We start from the raw sequence: 15,244 nt of genomic DNA, 5'->3' as shown, positions 1-15,244 counted from the left end.
CTGATGATGGGTCAACGTGTGGCTGTGATTTTTTTATAAAATACGTAAAAGAAAAATCGCAGTAACTATAATATTTCGAAACAGAAAGGTTAGAAATCTTGATGCAAATGTTGAAATGAGCACTTGCGTTTGGAAGACTTCTGAAGAAATGCGAAGTCATTTCCCCCTTGATTCAAGCTGCATTTGCTCAAGATAAATAATATTTGATCAAGCGGCTTTTTTAAGTGGAAGAAGAGAGAGAGAGAGAGAGAGAGAGAGTATATTTTAGTTTAGTCCACGGGCAAGAATTGCAACCTACAATAAAATAAAGGAATTTTTTTTAAAAAGGGCTTGAAGTGTCTCATTTTATCAAATAAAGACTGAAATGATCTTATTTCAAATAATGACTTGAAATGACATTAATTCTTTTAAATAAGGCTGATGTAACCATTATTGTTTCAAATAGGGACTTAACTTCGGCTGTCGTCGGTCGGCTAAGTTTTCCAACCGATTAAGGAGTTTTCATCAAAATTTTATTTTCTTTTTTCTTCTTTTTTTCTTTGCAAGGGGTCAATGATCTTGCTAGTCGCTAGGAATTGCCAACAAAGGCCTACAAGCCCTCACCGATTGTGAGCAAGGCCACCTTCACCCATGGTCAACGAAGTCACCGAGCCCTTGCAAATGGCCACAAGGGATGGCCTCTCCCAGGGCAAGGGTGGCCTCGCCCAGGTGAGGCCGTTCCTCACCTGTGGCCGACATGGGTGGCGCTCACCAAATCGGGTGAGGGCAACCTCGCCCAACCCTCTGGCCACCGGCGAAGAGGAAGAAGAAGAACTAGAAAAAAGAAAAAAAAGGAAGGGAAAAAAAGAAGAAGATGGAGCCCCTATTTGAAACAAACATAATTACTTCGTGTCATTATTTGAAACGAGTATAGCTATTTGCACTTTATTTAAAACAATATTCACTTTAGTCCCTTATTTGATAAAGTGATGGCACTTTAAGCGCTTATTTGAAATAAAATCCACTTCGAGCTCTTATTTGAGAAAATTAGAACACTTCGAGCCCCTTTTTGGAATTTTTCCTAATATAAATAGAAAGCCTACTTGCATTTGAAATCAAGGGCAAAATAATAATAATGGCACTTTGGGGTTGCATTCCTAGTTGCCAATGGACAAAGAGGCCTATCTCTAGGCTACGTCGAATAAATCATTTTTCAATTAAGATTCTATTCATTTCGCGGAAAATGTGGTGTTTCCAAAATTGTTTTCTAGGAAACCATTTTTCAAGAAGGTAGCCATATTTTGTAGTGTGCAACTGAAATTTGAAAATAAATTATAAAATATTTTATGTTGTTCAAGAAAGAAACTGTTTTTCTCCATGCACTCTTTTTCAATAATTTAATTTATTTTATTTCTTAAAATCGATTTTTAAATTATTTTTTGTCTTCTTTTTTCTTTTTCTTTTCTTTCTTTTATATTTTTCTTCTTTGATCGACCACAATGATGGCCAGCGACTAGCCGAAGGCTAGCCTAAGACTCGCCAAATTCCAATGAGTCTCAAGCTCGAAAGAGAAAAACAAGAAAAAGAAAAGAAAAATAATTGAAAAATCGATTTTTTTCATGAAAAAAGATGAAAAGGTTAACATAAGTATGAGGTAAGAGAAAATGAGTAAGAATTTTTTTTTTTCATCTTGAAAAGTGGAAAATATTTTCTTTATTTTAGAAAACTCTTTTTTGCTTATGGAAAATGTTTTTCACGATTAGTTCATTTTTCAAGAAATGAATGTTGAAAAATTCAAAAATACTTTTCTCGGAAATTGTGTTTCGCAAAATGAACGGAGCCTTAATGGATTCGGAGTTTATTCCCTAAGACAGAGTCCCTTACCCATTATTCATGTAGCGGTTCTTCCATTGAACTAAGTGATTCACCCGCTTTCAACGGACTGAGTGGAGATCATTTTTTGATTCAATCTTTTTAACTAAATCTGACACTCATTGGGCATGAGGCCCTCTTGATTATTACTTTACTACAGGCTACTGCTTCTTTCTAAGTAACTCACTTATCTTATAGCATAACGATAAATAGACCACCGTCGCTCCATCTAGCATGAAAGCTGAACATCATGCTTTTGCTAATACAACATCAAAATTAGTGTATTTGTAATGGTTATTAGAGGACATATAGGTGTCATCGGTAGAATACTTATTTATTACGACAATTGGACCCAAAAAGCATATAATAATGTTTTTTTTTTTATGAAAGCACCAAACATATTGAAAGAGACTATCGTTTCACGTGTTATCACGTGCTTCATGACATTGTGCATCTTGTCTCCACTTCTTCGGTTGATAGGACTGCTAATATATTCACTAAGGCACCAACCTGCAATTGACTTCTTCTATGTCTTTATATAAAGTAGATTCTTTAAATCTCCATTGATTTTGTATATCTCTAATAATTGTGCACTATGTTCATTTGGTTATGCATATCCTCGAATGGTTTTCATTGATCGTCATTGATATGTGTAATATTTTGTTATTTCAGATAGTCACCTCATAAATTTTATAAATAGATTACTATAATCTTCACTAAAGAAGATATTGAAATAAATAAATCTCTTTCCTGCTTTATTATTATGTCGATATTTCAACAATTCAATTGCTTCCGACGGACTAAGTGGAGAATATTTTCGGTTTTGATCTTTTTAACTGAAAACGTTCTCTTTCGTCTTTGTCCACTGAATTTCATCAAGCAAGAAGCCCAATTTTTAAATGGATGAGCTTGAAAAGTTTTTCCTCCATGTATATGCATCTCAATGGAGATGCCATAAGCATCTGGAAAGACGAATTTCAATGTATATCTGCACATTCAAAGCTACTTGAAGTTTGAACACGAAGGATCACAAGAAAGGTTGGATCCTTAAAGGTCTTCCTTGAAGAATGAAGAATTTCCAAGGAATGGCGTGACCAATTTCTATTTTTCTTTTTTTAACTATTTTATAAATCGTTTTTCGTTTGGTTTAGTTTTTGTGATAGATGATTGGTTAGAGAACATCTGTTCATAGAATTAGAACCCTAGACAATTGATGGAAATAAGTGCCCTTAATTTTAGTAAAATTTTAATAGAAATTTTTAGCATCCACGAAATAGATGAAACTTCATAAAATAAATATATAACCTTCATTAACTGGCAAAGCGATTTCAATCAAACTCCATCACGTTCGAAACCATTAACTAAAACAAGAAACTTTACTGAGATTCACAAGCGAAAGCTAACAAACCAATGGCTCAACCATGCCCCTAGCTCATCTCGTACTTCACCAGAAATTAGTAAATAGCAACTATAGCCACACTATATTAGGCATCTCACATCACCGCACAATTATTCGGGGGAGACTCGGATGGATGGTGATAACCATAAGAGGCATGTGGGGGCAGATATGATGGAACAGACACGTCGTCACGGACATAACTATTGACATTGTCAAGACCCCGAGAATAATACTGCCCCCTGCTAGTGTGATAAGAATAATCATATTCCTGCTGGGGTGGTCGCGGGTATGATCTCACTCGCCCTTGATCGTAATCACCAGAATAGGCGAGAGCGCCATGCCTGTAGCTTACTCGCCATGGATTGTCTTCACCAGAATTGTGATAATGGTCGTCGCTTTGGCTGACGCTCGAGGATCTCCGCTGAGACTCCACCAGTGAGCTCTTCTCAGAGCTTTTCCGAGAACTCACTCGGGACTGGGACTTGCTTGAGGATCTCCAGCTCACCGGGGATGTGGCAGCGTCCCGATAGTTCCGTTGAGGCTCTGCCAGTGAGCTCGCCGGTGACGTGGCGGCGTCCCGATAGGTCCTGCTCGACGAGGCTTCTCAAGATCCCCGTTTCCCCTTGAGCACGTTCCATGCTTTGCTAAATATGTTTTTCTTGCTCCTCGATCCCCTGCCATTGGATGACATTGTGACCTCGATTCTCCAAAAGCTCGTAAAGATGGTAATATAGCGAGTCGACTATGTTTATATAGCGGGAGAGTTGCGGAATGCTTTTTAGTTTGGTACCAAGTGCATGGCATATATATCAAGAAGATTTAGAAGATTGTTCAAAATATTATCTCATGAGATCATGTGGGTATTGATAACAATATTGACATTTCCATGTACATTAGACGATGCAATGTGTATGCCATCCCACAGTAAATTACCATATAGTTAAATGAATGCAATTGAGTAATGTAGCAATATACCTAGTTGATTATGTGTCCCAAATGGGAAAATGGATACTGTATGGTCTTACATTTGTTTGTGGACAGTATCTCATGACTATATATTCGGAGACATTACGTAGCTTGCAAAAATACACATCTCTCAATCCTGCCCGTGTGATTAACTTATTTCCCTTTTCTTTCGTGTCCTTCATTTGGCAACTGGTGTATTCACATTCACATACCTAAAATCATGGAAGTTGGATATATTGACCTAATTTAATTGTACAGTATTAGATGAGAGAGTAGGCTTTCCAGGTGCTCAGACGGGAATGTGAACCGCACATGGTTGCTACTTCTCGTGCAATGTTGCGGGGTATTGTAAATATGTAGTGGTGAAGTTTTGAAATATATTTTTGATATTATATGTCAAACAGCAAACCTTGAGCAAAAATAAATTTAGTTATGTCTAATTAATCAAAAGCCAAGTCAACAATTGACTAAAAAAGCCAGAGTTTGCTTCCCACGTGAAGAAATAAATTCCTTATATAGTTCTAATAAGAATGGAACGAAACTATATTAATCCACGATTATCGCCTATAAAACTTCTGAATTTGCCCTGATAAATTTTTTTCGGAATGATTTTGGGTAAATGTATCTAAGTTATGCAATACGTACTTTAACGCAGCATTAGGGGAAAACAATTTGATGGCATTCCATTAAAATTATCCGGCAATGGTATTTTAGATCGAAATTGGAATATCATTCGAGTTTAGCTAGTTTGAGTACACAAGATTACATATACACACACCATCGATAATCTCGATCTGGTATATTTTTATGAAAACTGAACTATTAAAACATTTCTTCATGTCCAAACAATGCATGTAGATCAACTGAATGCTTCCAAAAGAGGTAACATGAAGGCAATTGGAGGAAAAATAAGTAGTGAAGAACAAGCCTAAACAATTAATTACGTATTCCAGAGTGGAAATTGGATGTATGTAGTGAGGTCATATTGGATATATCTACCACTATATAGATATAGAATTAGACAGACTAGACATGCGTGCGCTCATGGTCCTAATTTTTGCGGTTTATGCACTTTGATTTGTTCTTAATTTTAGATGAGGATGTTGTCTATACGAGTTCTAAATTGTTTCTTTGGCCCATTTGTTACATAAGCATGAGATAACTAGAGGGGAATGGAATTGCTTGGAGTGAATCAGAATAGCGATTGATTTGAAGATCACTGCATTTGATAATACATCAGAATTAGAACGTATGTAGTAATGGGTGGAATTTTATCGTTTTAAATTGCTATATAATGGTAAATTAGGTAAGTATGTTTGCCATATTATGTCCAAACAACAGTTACCAAATACGAAGCTTAGTGCACATGTCAATTTACCCTTGACTGTCAACTCATTTCCATGCCTTATCGCTCATTTCCACTTTCCCGCGTGTTAACGAAAAATGCAGTAATGAAACAATTTTTATTCTCCATTTTATTTCCATTCCACCTCGCTCCAATCAACCAAACGATGCCAAGAAAGCTTCCATTCCCATTCCAGGGGTTTGATTGAAGATAATGCGGGGTTTCTCTAGGTGAGCTTTTCCGATTTTAGGCCTCTTTGCGTTATTATATTTATAGCACAATCTCATATAGCTGATATTAATAAAATTCTGAAAACATGTGTATGGACATGCATGCGTTCGTGGGCTGAGCATTTACTTATTTTTAAACCCTACTAAGATATGGAGAAAATATTGGCCGCACAAGTTGTGCCAACGCAACAAATTGAAAGCCCATCCATTGAGCGATATGTGTCCATAAAAAGCTTATTTATCAGTCTATTCTTCCTTTGTTTCTCTCCTCTCACAGACTCGCACTTCTATTTCTCTTCTTCTTCTTTGCCATTTCTCCCTTCTTCTTCTTCTTTTTTTTAATTACTTTCTTTCCCTTTGACCTATGGCTAGTACTTGGTTGTGGTTGGTGACTGGCCACAAGCTAGGGTCGCTCTTGCCGAATCTTATGAGGGGATTCGGTGAGGGTTGACTCTCCCGGCTAGGGTAAGGGTCGCTGCGCTGAATCTGGCAAGGACTAAGCCCTTGTTAGATCCGGAAGCTATGGAGGGAGGGATGACTCGGAGCACAAAAGATCTCAAGGATGCAGGGGCTCAGGGTCATGAGTGATGACAATGAGCACGGGAGACTTAGGCTTGTTCTTGGATCCAAGGCCGCAGGGGCAGCGGACGATTTCAATGGTGGAGCTGTTGTCGGTAGGGGAGGCACAAAGGTCGAGCTCAAGTGAAGGAGAGGCCGGGTGAATGACGTTGTTGTTCCCCGTGCAAGTGAGGGGGAGGGCTGAAGGAGGAGAAGGGGTTTACGGAGGAGAGAGACCATCCGTGGCTTGCAAAAAGAACGAAGAAAGTAGTGGGAGAACAGAGAAAAGGCAAGAAGATGAACACATGTTGCTCAATGGATAAGCTTTCAATTTGTTGCATTGGCATAACCTGCACAATCAATATTTTCTCCCAAGGAACATGTAGTAGCATTAATGCTGCAATCCGAACACTTGGTGGAAATTTAGTTGCTCTCGGTCAACATCAAGTTCAATAATACCTAAACAATTACACTATGAAAAAAAATGTTGCATATTTATTCTCTTTTTACTCCTTTTTTTTTTCACTTTCCATCCATCACATATTGATGAAACAATTATGCGGATCGTTGTAATTATCAAATCCGCTTATTGAAATGTTGCCTAAGTTTCAACCCAAAAAAAAAAAAATTGTTGCCTAAATTCTACACAATCAATGAGTGATATCACACATCAAGGATTTGTTTTGCGCTTAGCATTCAACACAGCACATATTATTGATTTATATTAGAGTAATATTTTAAGCATCTTAAATTTTGATTGCTTCAATTTGGTAAATTTTCAGATTTGATTATATTATCTAAAATTTTAAACTTCAGTTACACTTTTGCCATGAGTTTAGAATTTTAAATGCACTAATCTCTAAATAAAAGTTGACGGTCTGAGCACTCTTTGTATGGAAGAGGTGTATCAATTTTTATCATTTTTAATTCTTCAATTTATCATTTGTAATGATGTTTTGGCAAATTTGTGCACTCTTACTTTTATTTTTAAAAAAAAGGTAGTTTGAGCACTTATTCTAATTTTAGTTGAGTTAATTTTTTCGATTTTCTGTAATTTTTTTACTAATTTATTGAGTTGACTTCATTTGAAATACCTATTTGTAACAAATATTAAAAAAAAAAGAATATTTATCGAGTTGATTTTATTTAAAATACCTATTGTAAAAATATTAATTGAAAAATTAGAAAACTTATTGAGTTGACTTTATTTGGAATACCTATTAGTAACAAATATTAATTAAAAAATTTAGATGCATAATAGTGAAAATTTCACTTCCACCACTCAAAATTGTGGCGCTATTATGGAACATTAAGTTCGTATTTCATATAAATGAGTCAAAACAGGTTATATTGATTATTTTTTAATCAAAATCACATGGGTCAATTAGAGTCTAATCATTTTCGAACCAATCCACCAATCGATAGCCCAAGTGCTACTTAGGAAGAGGGTTTCCTCGAGAGAGCGACTTGCATGCCATTTTGAAACATGAGCGTTCCCATTTCTAGTGCGTTTTTTAAGAACTCATGTTGCTCAATGGATGAACTTTTAATTTGTTACACTAACACAACTTGTATATTCAATATTTTCTCTCAAAGAGAACATCTAGTAGCCATGTAGTAGCATTAGCATTGCAATCCAGACACCCGGTGGACACCTATGTTGCTCTCGGTCAACAAGTTTAATTATATCTAAACAATCACACTATGCAAAAAATTGTTGTGTGCATTTATTCTTTTTTGACTTCTTTTCTACACTTTCCATCCATCACATATTTGATGAAACGATTATGGGGACATTACAATTATCAAATCTGCTTATTGAAATGTTGTCTAAATTTCAACCCAAAATAATAATAATAATAATGCCTAAGTGACTCTACACAATGAATGAGTGGTATCACACTTTTAGGTTTTGTTTTGCGTTTAACATTCAACACAACACATATTGATGATTTGTACTAGAGTAATATTTTAAGCATCTTCAATTTTGATTGCAAAATTTCATATTTGATTATATTATTTTAAATTTTAAAATTCAGTTACACTTCTGCCATGAGTTTAAAATTTTAAATGCACTAATCTCAAAAAAGTTGGCAGTCTAAGTGTTATTGCTTCCCCACTCTCCCCAATTAAAAGAAAAGATTGAAAGGGCCTAAAGCACTCTTTGTACGGAAGGGGTGTATCAATTTTTGCCATTTTTAATTCTTCAATTTATCATTTGTAATGATGTTTTGGCAATTTTTGTACTCTTACTTTTGTTTTTTAAAAAATGTTCTTTGAGTAGTTATTCTATTTTAGTTGAGTTAACTTTTTTCAGTCTTCTGTAATTTTTTTTACTAATTTATTGAGTTGACTTCATTTGAAATACCTATTAGTAACAAATATTAATTAAAAATTAAGATGCATAACAGTGAAAATTTCACTTCCGCCGCTCAAAAGTATGGCTCTATATTGGGACATTAACTTTGTATTTCATATAAATGAGTAATAAAAAAAGTTATATAGGTCATTTTTTTTATCAAAATTACATGGATCAATTAGGGCTTAACCATTTTCAAACCAATCATTTGACAGCCCTGAGTACTACTTCGAAGAAGGTTTCCTCAAGAGAGCAACTTCATTTCAAAGGAAATCAAGGACGGGTATTGTAAGGCCCTGTTTGGCAACACTCCAAACAGTGACTAATTCCCGATTTTTGTTCCCAGAATCGGTTTGGGACGAGAATCGCGTTTGGTAAAAATTTTGTTCAGGAACAAATTTGTTCTCGAATCGTTTTGGAGTAGATTTGAGAATAAAAAAAAAAAAATTGATTCTACGTCCGGAATCAAAAAAAGAATCAACACGATAAAACTCTTCTTATTTCCTTCCGCCATCACGCGACCGTCGCCCGCCGCCGCCCGTCGCCGTCCGCCGCCGCTCACCACCGCCCGCCACCGCCCGCCCGCCGCCGGCCACCGGTCGCCGGCCGCCGGTCCGGCGAGATCGCCGGAGGCTCGCTCGGCGTGGCGAGGTCCAGCCGATCTCGCCGAGGCTCACGCCGCCGGACCGGGCGAGCTCGCCGGAGGCTTTCCCCGCCGGGCGAGGTGGGAGGCTCGCCCGGCCACCGGCGAGGTCGGCGAGCTCGCTGCAGGCTCGCCTAGCCATTGGCGAGCCTCGCCGAGCCTCCGCGAGCCTCGCCGAGGCCGGGCGAGGCCCGCCCGGCCACCGGCCGAGCTCGCTAGCCCGACCGGTGGCCAAGCGGGCCTCGCCAGATCCGGCGAGGCCGAGGCTCGCCGGGGGCGAGGGCCCGCCTAGCCCGATCGGTGGCGGGGCGGGCCTCGCCCGGCCGCGAGCCTCGCCTCCCGGCGAGGTCCGCCCGTCCACCGACGAGGCCGAGCCTCGAGGCCGGGCGAGCGTCGCGGCGCACTGGGCAAGGCCGCCGGCGACGCTCGACCGACGAGGGCTAGCCTAGAGGGCCGGCGACGCCCGTGAGGTCGCCGCCCTCATTCGCCGGTCCGGCAACCGCCACAAGAAGAAAAGAAAAATAGGAGAAAAAGGAAAAAATGAAAAGAAAAATGAAAAAGAAAAGGAAAAAGGTAAAAAGAAAAGAAAAAAAGTAGAAAAATTATTTAAAAATAAAAAAAATAATTTGGAGCAGAATCAATGGACACGTTATCAAACGCAATTCTATTCTAGAATCAAAATTTTATACGTGATTACCAAACACGTTTTTTTACTCGAATCGGTTCCCTACGAGGAATAAAAAATAATCATTTCGTCGAGAATCGGTTAAATGTAATCGTCGCCAAACGCGCCTAAGAAGCTGTCGAGTTTCCTTTTCAGACATTGAATTCGACGAAACTAATGACCCGAGATGCTTCCCCGAAAGCTTCTTGGAAAAAGTGGAAAAAGAAAGAGAGGCAAAAAAGATTGCTCAGATTAAGTTCATATAAGGTGAAGAGTGAGAGTTTCTCTCTCATTGAGTCAATGGGACGGTCAAACCATCCTAAGATAATCATAAAGACATCCAACAGTCGACCCAAAAATGGAGAGTTTACTCTTCCTCTCTCGGTGTCGAATAGGCACCGCGTCAAAAAGACAAATGCTGAAAAGGATAAAAAAAAAAAAAAAGGACCGAAATAGCATAAATATTAAAAAAAAAAGGGATTGAAATGATTTCAGAAAAGTAAAAAATGTTAGGGGCAATAAGGGGCGGCTTTGCATTCGTGAGGGCAACTCGCATAGAGATGGACGGAGGTAGTAATGCCCCTCGCAGCGGTGGGGCACAATTTGTTGGATAGACCCTAGTCGGGCCCAATGATGGTGATGGTTATTGCAACTACCATCATGTGAGGGCTCACTGCCCTCGATAGGACCTTGACGAGAATTGCCCGCCCTTATTGGGACGACATATAAACCCCCATTATTCCCCCATTCCCAAGCTCTCGTCTCTTTGCAGACTTCATCCTTTTCTTTGTTTTTTGTCTTTCAAATTTGATGTTTATTTTTCAATTTTTATGATTTTTACTTGTTTGTAGTGTTCTTCAATTTTGTGACGTGACATTTCATGGAACAATTTTGTGTTGTATCAAAAAGATTGAAATGACAATTAAGGGAAAAGAACTAAAAAAAAATTAAACATATTATATTAATACCAATTCACTTTTAAATCTTTAGATTAGATTAATTTAATCATTGATTTTTTATATTTGTGAAAATTGAGTCCAATCCATTGATTTAAAAGTTGGCTATCTTATAAGGCGTGACTCGCGTTGACGTGGAAAATTTTTAATTCTTTTTAATTTTTTTTCCTCTTTTCATTTTGGCTAGTGAGGGCTAGCAGGCTTTCCAAGCAGAAAGATTTTGCAGTTAACATTGACATTTGCATATTTGGAGCTCTCCTGGCGAAACATATATGTCCTTTGTAGTTATCATCACATTAAAGCTTGAACAAATGCACAATCATCAAGCATATTTTAAGTAGATTAGATCATGAATGTCATGTATGTCTCCACAGACACAAGTCTCTCCTCATTCGATGATGAATGATTCACCGCAGTAGAGATGATGATCCAAAATGTTAAGTGGGCACATCATCCGCCAACGCCCCTAACAAACTACCACACCTGGGAACTTCCCTATTTTCCCTTTTCTTTTTTTCCTTTTTCTTTTTTTTTTGTGATTTTCCCTCTCTTTTTCGCTCTTTTTTTCCTTTCCTTCTTACGAGCGGAGGAGCGAAGCGAAGCATCGGCCCGCACGCTATCCCATGATCATAGAGCAAGCTCGAGGGAAGAGGGAGAGACACAGACCGCTAGACGAGAGAGACGTTGGTAGTCAAATCTCCCTCGAGATTATGGTAGGAACGAGTTACGATCGCAGGCGGCGAAGAATTGGACCCGTGGCTGAATGGAGAGTCTTGAGAGTGGGGTGGTCGCGAACAACGGGCAACGGCGAACTTCGACTTCGACTCCTTCCGCGGATCGGGAGGATCCATCAGCGAAGAGACAGGTTCGTACTTGGTGGTGGGACTTCCCGACGCGATTTCGCGTAAGGATTCCACTTCGTGAGCCGCAGCAGCGAAGAAAATCGCGTCCTTCGCGGACATATTCGAGCTTAGACTCCGTCTCGAGAATTGCTCGAATTCAGGAGCGCTGTCCCCACAGTCCCCTCAGTCGCCACGGCCCTTCTCTCTCCCTCCATGGCAACGAGAGTTGGTCGCGACCGTGTGCAACCACGGGCGAGAGCGACGACGGTACGGCGAATGTATATAGGAAATGTTGTAATAAACAATGGAAATTTCCCTAGTAATTGTTCATTGATCATACACCAGATGCCATGACTGATTGATTTTTCCTAAATGACTAGTATGTACATAATCAAATTAGACATCAATAATTTTTTCGCTAGTGATTGTTCATCGACCATACACCAGATGCCACGACCGATTGATTATTCCTAAATAAATAATATGTACATAATGGAGTTAGATATCAAACTATCGAAATCACTAGCATCACGTCGATTGGTGGTGCGAGCATCTATTAGGTATCACGTCCATAGCAAACGGGACAGTGACAGTAGCAAAGGGGAGACGACGTTATGTACCCGATGGAGTCTCGGGTCTCGGCCCTCCGAGGTTCCTCCGAAGCAAGCTTCCAAAGCCGCTCAATCTTGAGGCTCCGCTTGACCGATCATCACCGACTCCTCTGGATGAGGAATGCGACGAGTGGTAGCAGTCATATGATGCAGAGGATGAGGGCCTCAATCAGGCCTATCCACGCCACGATCGACGCCTTGAGCTCGACTCGCACAGCTTCTTCCGAAGCCAATCGCAGCAGCCGCTTCATCTTGTGGCGCCTATCATCCACTTGCCGGCCCCTCCGGCTCACGAGCCAGGCCAGCGGGAGCAGCCATGCAACAATGAGGGGGGCCTCGACCACGTCTGACGCCTCGACCATTGTGTTAGTGAGTGAGAGAGAGAGAATGTGTGCTACTTTTATTACTCAGAATCGAAAGTAACTTTATAGTATAATGATGTTAAGTAAATATTTAACATTTGGTGTCACCGATTATTTAGCTGATTACTATCTATTTTAAACATATAGCTTATGAATGAAAGATATCACGGAATAATAAAACGGATATCACGAATTTTTCGATTTGCAACTTCTTGCTGAAATCAGGAATGGCAACCCTCATGCGAGCCATTTAAATTGCAAATAAAAAGGGAACTACGCTCGACTCAAATGTGAAATCTAGGGTTAATCATTTTATAAGTACTGGAGCATTATTGCACACGGAAGAGACTCCGCAGCCGCAGTTCATGGACAACAGAAAAGGATAGGGCACGACGTGCGATCAAGCACGCACCCTTAACATTGATTTCGCCTCAATTCTACAGCGCTTAATAGGATGTCCGAGTATAAAAACAAGAGCCGAGAGAGGAGGAACTTACGAGGACGTTCATGTACTTGGCTTCTCCATTCGCGTTGGCGAAGTTCGAGAGGAAATCCTTCGCGATTGCTGTCGGCTTCATCACAACATCAAATTGGATCCCGGATTCGCATAACGCCGCCGATCAATTACGCGCATAGCCACGAAAACACAACGCCAATTAATTACGCGCAGAGCCTCGCGAGTGAGGGTTTAGGTCAGGGAAGAGGGCGGGAGAGAGAGACTTGGCGGTAAATGAAGGTCGACGGGGATGGGTTTCTGGCGGGAAAATGCGAAGGAGAGAGACGGTGAGCCGCGATCCGGTGTGCGCGGACGCATTTTAGTCGGCGAGCCCGTCGCCTTTGAGCAACGGTCCTGATTCATCCTCAGTTTCGCGCCTCGAGCCCATTTGTCGGGCGGAGCCTTACCTGAACAGTGACAGTTCAATGAGAAATGAAAAAATAAGCCACATTTTCTCGTTAAGGCCTGCGTTATATTGCTTATAATCATTAATCAATAAAAATATTTTCATTACTAATAATTTTATGTCTAAATATTTTCATGAACAATGAAAAATATTTTCCACTCATTAATTCTTTTAAGTGATTATTTAAAAATATATATTTTTCAAATTATTCATTTTTCACGAAACAAACACACTCAAAATTATTGTATTCTCACATCGTGCTACAATGCTGCATTATAAACTCATTAAACATGAATCTAATAAGTTAACCCCAAAAATGCTTTATATATATAATGTTAGGTTACTTGATTATTTTATTGTGCCAGCCAAAAATCCACATTTTGAGGCTAACACCCTTCCATGCATATCTAGTTTTTCAAGATCGCCAATAAATACAAATTTTAAGTTTAGATTGGTAATGAGAAAAACTATTACTTTGGCCATGCGTTGTCGTGTTTTAGATCATACAAGTAACAAAGTTTTAATAAGGGGCAAAAGGAATGGAGGGTCTTATAGCAAGAGCAGTTCGGGTCGAGGTAAGTTAGAAAACAACCTCGGCCCTGTAACGCACGATGTCCATTAAATCCTCCGCAAGTTTTCTATTACGTCATAGCACATGTCGGTATAAGCTCACATTAAGACCTTGATTTATATTAATGTAAAGATGATCTTTGTTGGGTCTTAGCTTTATGCTCTCAAAGCGCGTACGACACATTCAGCCTTTCCAGGACGCCTAAATTAAGGTTCACTTACCAATGTTTTAGCCTACTCGTTTGCAGCTTGCTTTGTAGCTATATCTTACCGTCACCATTAACAGTAACATAGCAATCCTGGCATTAAATACATAGCAACCTTGGTGCTGCCAGTCGCAGCAAGTAGTGATCATTCACGCGGAATGACCGGCCAGGAAGGAAACACTCTTCTATCCTCAATTCTCAGCTTCCTTTTTTCCTTCCTTGAGAGTGGCACGAGAATGTAACTTCTCATTTATAAGTCACCAGCAAATCCACAAAAGATAAATGAGTACAGGCAGTTCGGGCACTTAAAAGAGAGAAGGGAAAGAAAAACATAAAGCAGAGAAGCAGGGCAACTGTTGCCTGTAGCAAAAGGGGGCAACCTTCAAGCATGGCGTATGGTATCTCTCATAAACTGAGAACTTTCAATCAACTCTACTTTTCTTCTCGATACTTGATTTGCTGAGAATTAGCACACCAATCACTATAAGAAGTGCACCTGCAAAGCACTAAGAACGGGACTTTATGTGAAATTCGTGAAATCTGCATTCATAGACTAAGTGGAGTGAGAATCTCAAAAATCATTGCCTCCTTTCAATCACAATTTCACAACCATATCACAACCATAATGCGAGTCAAGATAGCAATGATTAAACCTAAACTCAAGTCATTATCAGGAACTAGGAAGTACACAATGCCTTTTATCGCAAGGTGGAGACTACACCAAGAATCCCTGAACAACAGGTTTGCATGAAGCAAACTGGCTCTGTTCTTTAGCAACCA

General features: G+C 39.6%; 1 long non-coding RNA gene across 1 annotated transcript; it reads right to left on the bottom strand.

Moving 5' to 3' along the window:
- Positions 1 to 12,566: 12,566 nt before the first annotated feature.
- LOC104456701 lies at positions 12,567 to 14,720 on the bottom strand. The gene is made up of 3 exons (XR_005545614.1): positions 14,481 to 14,720; positions 13,284 to 13,689; positions 12,567 to 12,770 (listed from the first exon to the last, which is right to left on the bottom strand). It is a non-coding gene; the product is annotated as an uncharacterized LOC104456701 (long non-coding RNA).
- Positions 14,721 to 15,244: the final 524 nt, after the last annotated feature.

This window comes from Eucalyptus grandis, chromosome 8, assembly GCF_016545825.1.
Source record: "Eucalyptus grandis isolate ANBG69807.140 chromosome 8, ASM1654582v1, whole genome shotgun sequence".
Classification (NCBI taxonomy): domain Eukaryota; kingdom Viridiplantae; phylum Streptophyta; class Magnoliopsida; order Myrtales; family Myrtaceae; genus Eucalyptus; species Eucalyptus grandis.
This window is presented reverse-complemented; position numbering and strand designations above follow the sequence as displayed.